The 12,417-nt window shown below is 38.3% G+C and overlaps 1 protein-coding gene across 8 annotated transcripts in view; it reads left to right on the top strand.

The window, feature by feature from the left end:
* The window catches only part of LOC101150774 (formylglycine-generating enzyme), a 190,632-nt gene that overhangs the window by 91,991 nt on the left and 86,224 nt on the right, over window positions 1-12,417 (top strand). The gene's annotated exons all lie outside the window — the stretch shown is intronic.

Raw genomic sequence — 12,417 nt, 5'->3', positions numbered from 1 at the left:
GAGTTTGTATGTATGTGTATCTTCTGTATTTCTTAGAATTTTTAATCCAGTGATTCAGGTTGAAGTTCATAGATCAGAGCTCAATTGATGCTTTAGACCTACATTGGTAATAAGATGTAGACCAATTTATTTTCAAGAAATCTTTTTTTTTTTTTTTTTTTTTTGAGACAGAGTCTCACTCTTCACCCAGACTGAGGTGCAGTGGCACAATCACAGCTCACTACAGCCCCGACCTCCTGGGCTCAACCGATCCTCCCATCTCAGCCTCCTAAGTAACTTGGCTAATTTTTAAATTTTTTTTAGAGATGGGGTCTTGCCATGTTGCCTAGGCTGGTCTTGAACATTTGGGCTCAGGAAATTCTTCCTGCCTTTGCTTCCCAAAGTGTTGGGATTACAGGCATCAGCCACTGCACCCGGCCTAAAATCCTAGTTTTAATTTTAAATTAAAAGCATTGTCCCAGGTCTTCCCAATATATTTACATGTTCACGTATACATCAGAGTCTTTAATCCCAGACTGCTTCTCTATTTGAAGTTATTGCTACAAATGTACCTGGATCTTCTTGCCAGGAAACCAGACTTCCATGGAAAACAGGTGAATCTCTCTTTGTACAGTAGTATCTGAAAATCCTAATTGTCACCAGTTATGTCTCTGGCATATGGCACTTTTCTAAATTCAGAATCCATTTACTTTCTAAGTAATTGAGGACCAGAAGATTTTTCATCAAGAATAAATGGGGTAACAGAAGCTTGTAAAAAACATTTTAAGCAAGTAAAGGACATTAACTGTCCTAATTCCATGCATATGAATGTATCTACTTTCATGTTTTATAATTTTTAGCTTATTTGTAATCTACATTTTTATAAGCTTCCCAGTAGATTCTTTAAAAATATCTTTTAAACTCCTACATACTTTATTAAGTACACTTACATGGTACTGATTTTTGTATGTTCATCTTGAGTCTTGCAACCTTGCAAAACTCATTTATTAGTTCTAGTAATGTTTTTGTAAATTGTATCATATTTTCTACATAGCTGGTCATATGATCTGTGAATATCGACAGTTCTTCCTTTTTAATCTAGATCCCTTTTATAACTTTTTCTTGCTGTATGTCATTGGCTAGAACCTTTCAGTATAGTGTTGAATAGGAATGGTAAGAGTAGACATTCATACCTCATTCTTGATCTTAGGGAATAAACATTCAGTTTTTTAAAATTGGATATGTATTAGCAATAGCTTTTTCATAGACGCATGCCCTTTACAGCTTGAGAAAGTTTTTTTCCATTGCTAATTTTTTAGAGTTTTTTTATCAGCAATGGATGTAGATTTTGCTGGGAGCTTTTTCTGCATCTATTGAGATGATAATATGATTTTGCTTTTTCTATCTGTTCATATGGTGAATTACATTGATTTTGAAATATTAAGCTATCCTTGCATTCCTAGGATACGTATCATTCCACTTAGTCATGATGTATTATCTTTTTTATACATTTTGGATTTGATTTGCAAAAAGTATGAGTATTTTTGAATCTAGTTTATTCTATGTTTTCTTGTAATGTCTTTGTCTGATTTTGGTTTCAGGGTATTGCTGACTTCATAGATTAAGTTGTTAAATATTAACTTATTTTAAATTTTTTGCAAGAGTTTATGTAGAATTAATGTTATTATTGAAATGTTTGATAGGATTCCTTGGTGAATGCATTTGGGCCGAGAGTTTTAACTATTAATTAATTAATTTAGAGACAGGGTCGAATTTCTGAACTCAAGCAATTGTCCTGCCTCAGCCTCCTGAGTGTCTGGGACTACAGGTGTGAGCCAGTATGCCCATTTTTTTTTTCTTTTACTGTAGGCCTAATTTTTTAAATAGATGTAGGACTATACAGCTTATCTGCTTCTTCTTGAGTACATTCTAGTAGTTTGTATCTTTTAAGGAATTTGTCCATTTCATTTGAGTTATTGTATTTATTGGCATAATCTCTGCCTTTCATTGGGTGTTTAGACCATTTATTTTTAATGTGGTTTTTAATATGGTTGGGTTGAAATGTGCCATCTTGCTTTTTTTTCTCTTTGTCTCACCTGTTCTCTGTTTGTCTTCTTTTCGATTACATACTTTTTATCACCCCATTTTCTCTCCTTATGCTTATTAGCTGTAACTCTATGTTTTATAATCTTAGTGGTTGATTTAAAGTCTATATTATGCATTTTTATCTTTTCTTAGCTTACTTGAAGGATTTGTTTTAATTTAGTCAGGTTCCATGTGATGGGGATAACATTTTAGAAGAGAAGAATAGCAGATTGACAAAACTGAGTGGGATCCACAGGATTTTCCATAGAAAAATGGCACTTCCAGGATCTTGGTCAAATGAATTGTTTATTAGGTTGGTCTTTAACATCAGTCTGGTTATGTCTGTAAGGTTAGGAAAATAGCATAGTGTCGGTTGTGAATTATTTTCAGAGTGCTTAGCCTTTCCAGTAGATGAAGAGTGACAGCTTTTACTAAATTATTGAGATGTGGATTAGGGAATTATATCTGGATTGGAGTTCTATATCTGTTTCTTGCCAGGTATGTGACCTTGGGCAAATTACTTAATCTTTCTAAGCCTCAGTTTTTACATTTGTAACATACTATAATTGTACCCATTATAAGGTTCTGATGAGGAGTAAATGAACCAACATATATAAGTTCTTGGTACAGTGTTTAGCTTATGGTAAAGGCTCAGTAAAAGTTAGTTGCTCCTATCAGCATCATCTTTATTATAATTAGATTATTTCCCCTCTTCTCTTTTGAAGAAGGAACCAACTAATAAACTCCCAACTAGACAGGCAAAAGCAATGTTCATGGCATAGGTGAAAATCAATAAAAGGAAAAACATCAATAAAAAGAAAGAATAATGTTATAATTCATTTTTTAAAAAATTTTCTTTCTTAGATGGTGACTTATTTTTGATCATGGGCCAACACCAGTTTGCCTGGCTAAAGTAAATTCTTTTTTTTTGAGACAGAATCTTACTCTGTCACCCAGGCTGGAGTGCAGTGACATGATCTAGGCTCACTGCAACGTCCGCCTCCCAGGTTCAAGCATTTCTCCTGCCTCAGCTTCCTGAGTAGCCGGGATTACAGGCTTGTGCCACCACACCCAGCTAATTTTTGTGTAGAGATGGGGTTTCACCAAATTGGCCAGGCTAGTCTCGAACTCCTGACCTTAAGTGATCCTCCCGCCTTGGCCTCCCAAAGTGCTGAGATAACAGACATGAGCCACCATGCCCGGCCTGCCTGGCTAAAGTAAATTCTGATGATCATTCATAATTTTTTGAAAATCTATCCAAAGTATAGCTTCAATAAGGAGATGGGGGCACAGAAAGAAAAACTATGAGGCAACATGTCATCTGGTTAAGGGTGCAGACTTTGGAATCAGATTGAATAGGCTAGAACCTTGGATCCACCATTTATAAACCATGTGACCTTAGGCACACTATTAACATCTGTGTGCCTCAATTTTTCCTCATGTGTACAGTGCAGATATTAATGATGCCTATCTCATAGGATTGTTGAGAGGATTAAGTGAATTAATACATAGAAGTTCTTAGAACAGTTCACATAGTAAGTACTCAAGAAATACTCATTGTTGTTGATGTTGTTAGATTAATCCCTCTGGGTCTTTAGCTCAGCCTACAACATTAAGGAAATCCTCACCATCCTACCAAGATGAAGAGCAAAAGGAGTTGGTCTAGTGTTAGTGACAAGAGCAACGGATGGGAAATTGAGACCTCTGTTCTGTTGTGGCGTTCTCTGTAATGATTTTGTTTAACATGAGTTACAATTATCTTTAAAATGCCCTTTGTCCCTAAAAGTCTCCCTCTCATAAAAACCATATTGCTGCTCCCCTTGACTTTGAAGCCCCAAGGCTGGTAAGTCATTATCTTAAATGGATTGTTCCCAAGTCCAGGATCTCGTTCTTAGCACAGACATGGAGATCAATTTCACACAGTAATTAGCCATCTTAATGAAATAGGACTAAAACAGGTCCTTCCCACTTTGCCTGTTCTTAATTAATAGAATGACCCATTTTTCAGCCACCTAAAGACCTCACATCCTTAAGAACCACTTTTGGTGCTAAAAATAAAGTTGGTAAAAAAGAAAGAGCAATGAGGACATTTATAATGAGGCCATTTACCTCTTTAATTATGTGCTTTACTAGTTGGAATTTAAAATAAACGACTTATTAATAAATGTTTGCTGAGTGAATGAGTGCATTTGACATGGAATGATGTGTGAATTGACTGTTTTCTCAAGTGATGGCCCTGACCTCTCAACACTAACTTTTGTAGTGAGTCTTGCTTTTTAGGGTTTAATTCTTTATTGTCATTTTGGTTAATGGACAGTCTCAGGGATTGCTGTGATCTAATAAAGAACTAAATTTTGGTGGTGGGGAAGGGAGAGGCACTGATTTTAAACTTTTCATTATTCAAAGAAAACATTTTCATAGCATAAAATTTAGAAAATACATAGTAAAGATCAAAATGAAAATAAAATCATCATGCTTTCTAAAGAAAACAATTGGTAGTATTCCAGCAAACTTTTTGTGTACTTAATTTTTGTCTTTCAAGAATGGAATTATTCTGTATATACCGGGGTCTTCAGATATGGCCCTGGGAATAATCTCTTGTATATGTCTTTTCTACTATCCTGTGTCGCAGCTGTAGAATCCTCAACCCAGTGCTTTGGGCAGATCCCAACAGTTCATTTGAGTTGCTATATGCTAGGTTTTGTGGCATATGAATATCATCTTATTTTAAAATAGTTTCTGATATAATTTAAGAGATAAGTGACAGGTAGAAATATGCCATTCAACAAAAACCTAAGTCCTATGCCCTATCACCAGAGAGATTTCTTAACTTTCCCATTTATGTAGCAAATGTATATCCACATTCAGATGCTGGCAGGGCTATTACCATCTTCCTGCAGTTGAACACAAGGTTTCTAAGACCTGCTTAGAAGCTGGCTAATACCTTTGTTGTTTTAGTGAGGAAGCCAGTTACCCCAAAGACATCATGAACCACCTTTGTGCCAGTCATTACTCTTGCCTGGAATTCTCATGCTCCAGATCTTTGGGCAACTCAGCCCACATGTGATCTTCTCAGAGAGGCCTTTCCAGACACCGCCCTATCTAAAGTAGCCACCCAGTCACTCTCAGTCCTCTTTCCCTATTTTCCTTCCTGCAGAGGTGACTGCTCCTGGAAACCATCTTGAATGTATCGGTTTATTTATTGTCTGACAATTCCCTTTTGAATGTCAGCTCCCTGATAACAGCTATCTTGTTTGTCTTGTTCTGATTGTATCCGTCATACCTAAAATAGCATCTGGCATATTGTAAGCTCTCGTATATTCAATGAATAATTAAACCATGCCCTGATATGGTCAGGCTGTGGCCTTGCTATCCTCTCAACTTCCCCTCTAAATCCTATGAATTAGTGTTACTCAAAGTGTGGCCCATGGGCCTGTAGCATCAGCAGCACCTAGAAGCTTGTTAGAAGTAGGTTCTTGGGCCCCATACTAGACTTCCTGAATCAGAGTTTCTGGATGTATGGCCTAGGAACATGGATTTAAGCAAGCTGTACTGGCCATTCTTATGTATGCTGAGGTCCGAGGACCACTGCCATGATCATGGAAATCTCATCCACATCAATTTTTGCCTTCTAAAAAAGCATGTACGTTTATGGGACGAGAATGTCATGTCATCTGTGTAGCTCCCCCTGAACCTGATCTTTGCTGCAGTGTGGATTTTGCTACACATGCTTGGCTGCATGGGGCCCTGGATTATCCACAGGAACTTGATTCTAGAAATACCAAAGCACTGTTGTTTCACAGCAGCCCGATGAGTAGGCCCTGCATGGAATGAGGCTTTTGCTATGTCTTCCTGCATGGTCACCTCTAGTCATTTGAGAGCTTCCATTGCATGCGGATCACACATAGCAGGAGATGCCATCAATTTATCAATTATTTCAAGCACACTTTAAATTCGTCTTCCCTCTGTCTACCTGAGAATTGCTAATGTTATATTATTCACTGACCACAAGGAAAATGAGAAAATTGGTTGCTATCATTTCACTTTCTATAGAAGACAAAGCACTGTCTTTATTTTTACAGTAGAAGTGCTCCAAAGAATTTCTGTATCAACTTGAGATACTTTTCACAAAGATAAGAAGCATTTTACTTTTCTGAGAGAAAAGAGAATAATTTAAAAAAAAAAAAACCTTTTGCATGCTGACTTATCTTCCCCCCGAGTCCAAATTATCGCTTCTGCACAGATTCTAAAGTTATTCCACATGTTTCTTTGTGAAACTTCTTTAACCAGTTTGCAGGGACTTGAGCTGTACTGGGCCAACTCAGAGTTTATGCTCATGGCACACAGGATGACTAGTTTATTTTTATTCTCCGTTATTTTGGATCGGAGAACAATCCTAGGGCACAAGAGTTTCATGCGTGGTTATTTTTGGCATGTGGAGGCTTTTGAAGTAATCTGTGGTTAATCACTGAATACCTGCTAGGTAGCCAGGGATATGTGCGTTAGGCTCTCTTATGTTTGTGCAAGTATACAAGTGCATGCAGGGCTTGTGTATTGGGCAGTGGGAAAGAAGACATGAGTCGTGATACTCTTCCATGGTGTATATGTGCCACATTTTCTTAATCCAGTCTATCATTGTTGGACATTTGGGTTGGTTCCAAGTCTTTGCTATTGTGAATAGTGCCGCAATAAACATACATGTGCATGTGTCTTTATAGCAGCATGATTTATAGTCCTTTGGGTATATACCCAGTAATGGGATGGCTGGGTCAAGTGGTATTTCTAGTTCTAGATCCCTGAGGAATCACCACACTGACTTCCACAATGGTTGAACTAGTTTACAGTCCCACCAACAGTGCAAAAGTGTTTCTATTTCTCCACATCCTCTCCAGCACCTGTTGTTTCCTGACTTTTTAATGATTGCCATTCTAACTGGTGTGAGATGGTATCTCATTGTGGTTTTGATTTGCATTTCTCTGATGGCCAGTGATAGTGAGCATTTTTTCGTGTGTCTTTTGGCTGCGTAAATGTCTTCTTTTGAGAAGTGTCTGTTCATGTCCTTCGCCCACTTTTTGATGGGGTTGTTTTTTTCTTGTAAATTTGTTAGAGTTCATTGTAGATTCTGAATATTAGCCCTTTGTCAGATGAGTAGGTTGCGAAAATTTTCTCCCATTTTGTAGGTTGCCTTTTCACTCTGATGGTAGTTTCTTTTGCTGTGCAGAAGCTCTTTAATTAGATCCCATTTGTCAATTTTGGCTTTTGTTGCCATTACTTTTGGTGTTTTAGACATGAAGTCCTTGCCCATGCCTATGTCCTGAATGGTAATGCGTAGGTTTTCTTCTAGGGTTTTTATGGTTTTAGGTCTAACATTTAAGTCTTTAATCCATCTTGAATTAATTTTTGTATAAGGTGTAAGGAAGGGATCCAGTTTCAGCTTTCTACATATGGCTAGCCAGGTTTCCCAGCACCATTTATTAAATAGGGAATCCTTTCCCCATTGCTTGTTTTTGTCAGGTTTGTCAAAGATCAGATAGTTGTAGACATGCGGCGTTATTTCTGAGGGCTCTGTTCTGTTCCATTGATCTATATCTCTGTTTTGGTACCAGTACCATGTTGTTTTGGTTACTGTAGCCTTGTAGTATATGAAGTCAGGTAGCGTGATGCTTCCAGCTTTGTTCTTTTGGCTTAGGATTGACTTGGCGATGCGGGCTCTTTTTTGGTTCCATATGAACTTTAAAGTAGTTTTTTCCAATTCTGTGAAGAAAGTCATTGGTAGCTTGATGGGGATGGCATTGAATCTATAAATTACCTTGGGCAGTATAACCTAAGCAGCCGGGAAGCTCGAAATGGGTGGAGCCCACCACAGGTCAAGGAGGCCTGGCTGCCTCTGTAGGCTCCACCTCTGGGGGCAGGGCACAGACAAACAAAAAGATAGCAGTAACCTCTGCAGACTTAAATGTCCCTGTCTGACAGCTTTGAAGAGAGCAGTGGTTCTCCCAGCACGCAGCTGGAGATCTGAGAATGGGCAGACTGCCTCCTCAAGTGGGTCCCAGACCCCTGACCCCCGAGCAGCCTAACTGTGAGGCACCCCCCAGTAGGGGCAGACTGACACCTCACACGGACGGGTACTCCTCTAAGACAAAACTTCCAGAGGAACGATCAGACAGCAGCATTCGTGACTCACAAAAATCCGCTGTTCTGTAGCCACCGCCGCTGACACCCAGGCAAACAGGGTCTGGAGTGGACCTCTAGCAAACTCCAACAGACCTGCAGCTGAGGGTCCTGTCTGTTAGAAGGAAAACTAACAAACAGAAAGGACATCCACACCAAAAACCCATCTGTACATCACCATCATCAAAGACCAAAAGTAGATAAAACCACAAAGATGGGGAAAAAACAGAACAGAAAAACTGGAAACTCTAAAAAGCAGAGCGCCTGTCCTCCTCCAAAGGAACGTAGTTCCTCACCAGCAGTGGAACAAAGCTGGATGGAGAATGACTTTGACGAGTTGAGAGAAGAAGACTTCAGACGATCGAACTACTCTGAGCTACAGGAGGAAATTCAAACAAAAGACAAAGAAGTTAAAAACTTTGAAAAAAATTTAGACGGATGTATAACTAGAATAACCAATACAGAGAAGTGCTTAAAGGAGCTGATGGAGCTGAAAGCCAAGGGTCGAGAACTACGTGAAGAATGCAAAAGCCTCAGGAGCCAATGCGATCAACTGGAAGGAAGGGTATCAGTGATAGAAGATGAAATGAATGAAATGAAGCGAGAAGGGAAGTTTAGAGAAAAAAGAATAAAAAGAAATGAACAAAGCCTCCAAGAAATATGGGACTATGTGAGAAGACCAAATCTACATCTGATTGGTGTACCTGAAAGTGACGGGGAGAATGGAACCAAGTTGGAAACACTCTGCAGGATATTATCCAGGAGAACTTCCCCAATCTAACAAGGCAGGCCAACATTCAGATTCAGGAAATACAGAGAATACCACAAAGATACTCCTCGAGAAGAGCAATTCCAAGACACATAATTGTCAGATTCACCAAAGTTGAAATGAAGGAAAAAATGCTAAGGGCAGCCAGAGAGAAAGGTCGGGTTACCCTCAAAGGGAAGCCCATCAGACTAACAGTGGATCTCTTGGCAGAAACTCTACAAGCCAGAAGAGAGTGGGGGCCAATATTCAACATTCTTAAAGAAAAGAATTTTCAACCCAGAATTTCATATCCAGCCAAACTAAGCTTCATAAGTGAAGGAGAAATAAAATACTTTACAGACAAGCAAGTGCTGAGAGATTTTGTCGCTACCAGGCCTGCCCTAAAAGAGCTCCTGAAGGAAGCACTAAATATGGAAAGGAACAACCAGTACCAGCCACTGCAAAATCATGCCAAATTGTAAAGACCATCGAGGCTAGCAAGAAACTGCATCAACTAACGAGCAAAATAACCAGCTAACATCATAATGACAGGATCAAATTCACACATAATATTAACTTTAAATGTAAATGGGCTAGATGCTCCAATTAAAAGACACAGACTGGCAAATTGGATAAAGAGTCAAGACCCATCAGTGTGCTGTATTCAGGAAACCCATCTCAAGTGCAGAGACACACACAGGCTCAAAATAAAAGGATGGAGGAAGATCTACCAAGCAAATGGAAAACAAAAAAAGGCAGGGGTTGCAATCCTAGTCTCTGATAAAACAGACTTTAAACCACCAAATATCAAAAGAGACAAAGAAGGCCATTACATAATGATAAAGGGATCAATTCAACAAGAAGAGCTAACTATCCTAAATATATATGCACCCAATACAGGAGCACCCAGATTCATAAAGCAAGTCCTGAGTGACCTACAAAGAGACTTAGACTCCCACACAATAATAATGGGAGACTTTAACACCCCACTGTCAACATTAGACAGATCAACGAGACAGAAAGTTAACAAGGATATCCAGGAATTCAACTCAGCTCTGCACTAAGCAGACCTAATAGACATCTACAGAACTCTCCACCCCAAATCAAAGGAATATACATTTTTTTCAGCACCACACCACACCTATTCCAAAATTGACCACATAGTTGGAAGTAAAGCTCTCCTCAGCAAATGTAAAAACAGAAATTATAACAAACTGTCTCTCAGACCACAGTGCAATCAAACTAGAACTCAGGATTAAGAAACTCACTCAAAACCGCTCAACTACATGGAAACTGAACAACCTGCTCCTGAATGACTACTGGGTACATAATGAAATGAAGGCAGAAATAAAGATGTTCTTTGAAACCAATGAGAACAAAGACACAACATACCAGAATCTCTGGGACACATTCAAAGCAGTGTGTAGAGGGAGATTTATAGCACTAAATGCCCACAAGAGAAAGCAGGAAAGATCCAAAATGGACACCCTAACATCACAATTAAAAGAACTAGAAAAGCAAGAGCAAACACATTCAAAAGCTAGCAGAAGACAAGAAATAACAAAATCAGAGCAGAACTGAAGGAAATAGAGACACAAAAAACCCTTCAAAAAATTAATGAATCCAGGAGCTGGTTTTTTGAAAGGATCAACAAAATTGATAGACCGCTAGCAAGACTAATAAAGAAGAAAAGAGAGAAGAATCAAATAGACCCAATAAAAAATGATAAAGGGGATATCACCACCAATCCCACAGAAATACAAACTACCATCAGAGAATACTACAAACACCTCTACACAAATAAACTAGAAAATCTAGAAGAAATGGATAAATTCCTCGACACATACAGTCTCACAAGACTAAACCAGGAAGAAGTTGAATCTCTGAATAGACCAATAACAGGTTCTGAAATTGAGGCAATAATTAATAGCTTACCAACCAAAAAAAGTCCAGGACCAGATGGATTCACAGCTGAATTCTACCAGAGGTACAAGGAGGAACTGGTACCATTCCTTCTGAAACTATTCCAATCAATAGAAAAAGAGGGAATCCTCCCTAACTCGTTTTATGAGGCCAGCATCATCCTGATACCAAAGCCTGGCAGAGACACAACCAAAAAAGAGAATTTTAGACCAATATCCTTGATGAACATTGATGCAAAAATCCTCAGTAAAATACTGGCAAACCAAATCCAGCAGCACATCAAAAAGCTTATCCACCATGATCAAGTGGGCTTCATCCCTGGGATGCAAGGCTGGTTCAATATATGCAAATCAATAAATGTAATCCAGCATATAAACAGAACCAAAGACAAAAACCACATGATTATCTCAATAGATGCAGAAAAGGCCATTGACAAAATTCAACAACCCTTCATGCTAAAAACTCTCAATAAATTAGGTATTGATGGGATGTATCTCAAAATAATAAGAGCTATCTATGACAAACCCACAGCCAATATCACACTGAATGGGCAAAAACTGGAAGCATTCCCTTTGAAAACTGGCACAAGACAGGGATGCCCTCTCTCACCACTCCTATTCAACATAGTGTTGGAAGTTCTGGCCAGGGCAATCAGGCAGGAGAAGGAAATAAAGGGTATTCAATTAGGAAAAGAGGAAGTCAAATTGTCCCTGTTTGCAGATGACATGATTGTATATCTAGAAAACCCCATTGTCTCAGCCCAAAATCTCCTTAAGCTGATAAGCAACTTCAGCAAAGTCTCAGGATACAAAATCAATGTACAAAAATCACAAGCAATCTTATACACCAATAACAGACAAACAGAGAGCCAAATCATGAGTGAACTCCCATTCACAATTGCTTCAAAGAGAATAAAATACCTAGGAATCCAACTTACAAGGGACGTGAAGGACCTCTTCAAGGAGAACTACAAACCACTGCTCAATGAAATAAAAGAGGATACAAAGAAATGGAAGAGTAATGTATTTTTAAAAAGCAATGTTGTCCCACAGCCTTTCCTATGTTTGATGTTCCTAGACTTGTTGTTTAATTTTTTGCCGATCTACTGGTATTAAATGATATCATAAATATGATTTAGATAATAAATGATATCATAAATATTATTTATATATTAAATGGTATCTTAGTGTTGTTCTTAGTATTTTTTCGGTGGCCGTCTATCACTTATTACTTGGTTTAATTTCAAAAATTATATTCTTATTGTATTGGAATACTGAATAGGTTTCATATAGGAAATAGGAAACTCAGATTGCTTGAGGGATAACTACTGTGCACATTGTGGTGCATTTGGAATCTTCCAGTCTTGTCTTCTTGGCACATGTAGTTATCTACACTGTCGTCATACCACATATACACCTTTATATTCTGACTTTTTCTTTTTAACTGTTTTTTTTTTTTTTTTTTTTTTTTTTTGGACACAAGATCTTGCTCTGTCACCCAGGCTTCAGTAC

This window comes from Gorilla gorilla, chromosome 2 (assembly GCF_029281585.2).
Source record: "Gorilla gorilla gorilla isolate KB3781 chromosome 2, NHGRI_mGorGor1-v2.1_pri, whole genome shotgun sequence".
Lineage (NCBI taxonomy): Eukaryota > Metazoa > Chordata > Mammalia > Primates > Hominidae > Gorilla > Gorilla gorilla.
The sequence above is the reverse complement of the archived record's forward strand: the minus strand, read 5'-3'. Positions and strand labels throughout refer to the sequence as shown.